Below are 5,447 nucleotides of genomic sequence, written 5' to 3' on the forward strand. Positions count from 1 at the left end.
CATTCACATCCCGATTCACATCACATCACATCTCATCCATTCACATCCCATATCATTCATCCATTCACATCTCATCCATTCACATCCCATATCATTCATTCACATCTATCCCGATTCACATCTCATCCATTCACATCCCATATCATTCATTCACATCTATCCTGATTCACATCACATCACATCTCATCCATTCACATCTATCTCAATTTACATCATAACACATCACATTCATTCACATCACATATCATCCATTCACATCTATCCCAATTTACATCATATCACATCACATCCATTTCACATCACATCTCACCCATTCATACTTATCCGACTCACATCACATCACATCCATTCACATTCATTGTATCCTCATTCCATCACATACATTCTATCCACATTACATCACATCCACATCATATCTCATTCACACATCCCATCTCATTTACCCACATCCATCCAATCATTCACATGCATTTACCCACATCCATCCAATCATTCACATGCACGACTATCCACATCTATCCATACATTCACATCTATCACGTCACATCCACATATATTCACAACACATCACATCTCTTTACATCACATCACATCTCATCCACATCCACATAACATTCAGATCCACATCTCTTTACATCACACCACATCTCATCCACATCTATATCACATCCACATCCACATTCCCTTACATCACATCGCATGTCATTCACACCCACATTACTTTCACGTCCACATCCCTTTACATTACATTCTTTCACATACACGTACACATCCATTCACATCACATTCTTTCACATACGCATCCACATCCATTTACATCATATTCTTTTACATACACCTCCACATCCAATTACTTCCCATCTCATTCTTTCACATATCCTCTCATCTCATTCTTATCTCATCATTCACATCTACATCCATTTACTTCACATCTCATCCTCATTCATTTTCATCACACCACATCCTATCACATCCCATTCACTTCTTATCACATCCCATTTACATCTTATCACATCCATTCACATCCTATCGCATCCCATTTATATCTTATCACATCCATTCACATCCTATCGCATCCCATTTACATCTTATCACATCCATTCACATCCTATCGCATCTTATTTACATCTTATCACATCCATTCTCATCTTATCACATCCCATTTAGTAGCTTTTTTTATTTCGATACGGATAATGGGACTTTTTCTAAATCTCTACCAATTGCTTGGCCTAGATAAAGGTTCTTTTTCTCAACGACTATTTTCATGTTCTTTCTCAATTTCTCAATTGAATTATTTTCAATATTCCTCTTTTGAATAAAAGAATTTATGAGATTTACAAAAATCAATTCTACCCATATTCCACTTTGAATAAATAATCATAAATTGAACTATACTAAAAATTTCTCTTTTTCCCATTTAATTTCTTGGACCTCAAATATCATGGGAATTCCTCTTTTTGCATTTAATTATTTGCAATCCAATGTCATGGGAATTCCTCTTTTATCATAAAATAAATCTATCTCAAATTTCTCGTTTCTTAAATAAAATATCCATTAATTCAATATGCCAAGAACTTCACTTTTACTATTTAAATGATTGAATTCCAAATGTCATGGAAATTCCTCTTTTAACATTTAAATATTTCTCATACATAAAAAATATTTATCTAAAATTTATCTTTAAATTTAAATAAAATATCCATTAATTTCAATATGCTAAGAATTTTACTTTTTTCATTTAAATGATTAAATTCCAAATGTCATAGGAATTCCTCTTTTATCATTCAAATATTTCTCATGCATGAAATAAATGTATCTAAAATTTATCTTTGAATTTAAATAAAATATCCATTAATTTCAATATGCTAGGAATTTCACTTTTTTCATTTAAATGATTGAATTTCAAATGTCATAGGAATTTCTCATTTATCATTCAAATATTTCTCATGCATGAAATAAATTTATCTAAAATTTATCTTTAAATTTAAATAAAATATCTATTAATTTTAATATGCTAAGAATTCCACTTTTCTTATTTAAATGATTGAATTCCAAATGTCATAGGAACTTCTCTTTTATTATTTAAATAAAATTATCATAATTTTATCTTTTCTTAATTATTTAATTATACATAAACCTTAAAAATTAGTTTTCCATTGAATGTGATGAAAATCATTCTTTTAGCCTAGGATATTCAATCCTAGAATATGATAGGAAGTCCTCTTTTCACGTTATGCATAAGAATAAATTATGTATTAATTTCTTAAAAATTTTACCATAGCTCCGCTGCTATTATTGATAAAATTAATTATTATTTTTAAAAATAATAAGACATAGTAATGTAATTATGATAGCATAACTATCTTTTAACTTTAAATCTAATTTATGGATTTATCTCATAATATTACCATAATTTACAAGCATATAAGTATTAAAAACCATTCTCTTAACCTCTAACTTCACAAGCCTAGAGTTTGATTTGTGAATTAAGAATTTCTCCATAAGAAGCATCAATTAAATAGAGAATTGGTCATAGGAATGACCATTCCTTAGGGGAGAGAGAGATAAACATAAAAGCATTCTAATTTAAGCATAAATGTAAGCTTTTCTTAATTATTCATCATTACAACACTTAAGAAAAGCTTGATTTGCATTATAAACACTTAATTAAGAAAATTCTCAAGCTTAAGAGAGGTTGAGAAGTGAAAACATTAAAAATAGTAGAGAAAAACCATAAAATTACACTTTACCTCTTGTTTTTGCTTGCTTCTCTATCATAGAAGAAGTCCCCACCCAATTAATTGGTTTGTGTGTTGAAAGGAAAGCTCCAAGGATGGTTGAAGAGAGAGAGAGAGAGAGAGAGAGAGAGAGAGAGAGAGAGAGAGAGAGAGGCTCCACTCTCTCCAAAAGTAGAGGATTTTTAAGGGATAATAAAAAATATCAGTATTTTAGTATAATACTGGCATGGTATAGTTTACACATTTTTTTACAAAACACTAAGGATCTATTTATAGGTGAGGAAGACCTCTAACCAGGTCCAACTAGCTTCTTGAAATTTCCAGGTTCAATTTGGCTGAATTTGGACTTAGTTTGGCTTCCTTTTGATTTGGTTTGATCTAGGAGAGATAGGAGAGTGAAAAATATCACAATTTTTTTGAGTTAAAAACTCCACCGCATGTGTGAAATATGCGCCTCCTTGAAGTCCCCCCTTCTCCTTACCAAGGTGTCAAAAATGTATCATTATACCAAAATATCTCATTTTTTTAGTAATATCTCATAGTTTCTTACTAATAAACCTTGTACTGAGCCAACTCTTCATCTTATGTGGGCATTTACTCATTTTTGGGTATTTTCTCTTATTCATTGGATTTATCTCCTCCCCACACTTGGATTGATCCTATTGACCCATAGGAACCTTAATTGGCCCATAGGAACCTTAATTGGACCATAATCCTATTGGCCCATAGGAACCTTAATTGGACCATAATCCAAAAATTTCTAAAAATCTAGACCCTTAGGCTAAGGTCCTTTATACACATTTTCAATCAATTCCAATTGCACATTGGAAAGTTCTTTTTGAATTTCTGTTTCACGAAAAACCATTTTAGATACTAGGAGGATTTCTATATCCAAAAATATCTCAATTCTGGACTACCTCCCTCTAGACATTTTCTCTCTCCAGGCCAAAACAGGATCTTTCTTCTATTTCAGAGAGGGAAATAATTACAAGATCAGAAGGGGAGGTTCTTACTCCTTTACACCTCAAAAGCTAGAGGGAGAAATCTTACATCCTACCCCACTTAAAAAACGCGAGATGTCCTCATCTCGCAGCTCGAGAACAAACTCTTTCCCTTAAGATCCAACTAATTCTGGGATTCTTTATAGTCTGGTCAACCCAACAGAATCCTATGATAAAGATCCCTTCATATACATAGAACTCATTATCAGATAACAATCCATTCAGAACATATCATTCATATCCTTAACACAACAATGGTCCATTAGACCAAAAATTCCATCTGAACATTCCTCCATGGGAATTTCAGTTATGTAGGTTTTTAATTTGTCATCCCTTAACTTGATCCACTGGGTTAAGTGTTAACAGTAGTAATCTGTTCACAGCACAATCCACTAATTTTGTAGTGATTTACTGAAGACATTATCACCATTCCAGTTATTAATTCTCAACCAGAATTCTAAAATCATATCAACCAGCATTCGAATTCATCATTTAGATAGCATTTTTGCTTATAATTTCAAGGTCTTAGATTTACTCGTGTATACTGTCAGTAAAGAGTTGCAGTTATACCCTCGGTATATACGGGTAGTCACGGTCCTTGGAATTATAAGGTAAATACCATCATGTCTAGGCCTCAAGCAGGTCAGGGCTTCCATACAATTGCGGTACTTCCATCTGAAGACCCAATTACATATTTATGAATCTTCATTCTGAATATCAATTTGTATGAATTTCATCACACAATTCCAACTTTTATTGCTACTTCATAAATTTTTGACATTTCTGGCTTCTCGGTTGATCCACTTTAGCCAATTTTCTCTGATAACAGCTGAAAGATCCCTGCCCCCTCCGTGCAAGAAATTCGGGGTGCTAGCAGAGCGGAAGTAGCACTTCTTGCGCAGGGCAGAGCCTCTCACTCGGGGCCTCGCCCACCACCACGGATATCCGGACAAGAGACTTATCCCTCGGTTCTTCCAAAACTGAACTCGGAAAAACCTCCCTCGCCCAGAAAGCACAAGCGATTCCTCCACGTAGTCAAGGTCATTTTACTAACCAAACTGATCCGACCAAACCTGTAAGTCACTTGGTCAGATCAAGGAAGAAACTTGCACTTGGATCATAGAGACCAACGCTTTTTTCCTCATCGAGAGGCATAGCCGTTGATTCTTTTCCATAGAACAAGACTATCCGGGATTTACTTCATCTATCGTACCATAACAAAATTGAGTCTCATCTTTGGGATCCATTAGTCTAGCCTAACCCCATCCAGTCCCATGGGTTAACCAACTGCCCAACCACTATAGTGATGGGATCCATTTTAGAATTTGGTTAGGTTTTGTCCTGGGTACTAGAGAAAAGAGTTCCCAGGCCCCCTAGCCGGATCTTCATGCAAACTTCAAGCTAGTCACACCACTTACACACCCAATACGAAACTGCTTTTTTCCACAGATTCAGCTGTCTTTTTTTTCACAGATTCAATTGTCTTTAAAAACAATCTTTTAATGAAACCATAGTATCACTGATCATAATCCTTGAAAACATCTAGTTCAATTCTAATTTTCAATCATTTTTTCATCATCGGTGTATCTATGGCATCATTGGCAACTAGAACGCTTACCACCTGTCCACTCATAGGCCTTTTCAATAGTTCCTAGCTCATAGTACCCGAAAATATATTCACTTATAAAAATATAAAAAGACTCTCCGT

This window comes from Cibotium barometz, chromosome 26, assembly GCF_041138505.1.
Source record: "Cibotium barometz isolate CiBa-2024 chromosome 26, ASM4113850v1, whole genome shotgun sequence".
NCBI lineage: Eukaryota > Viridiplantae > Streptophyta > Polypodiopsida > Cyatheales > Cibotiaceae > Cibotium > Cibotium barometz.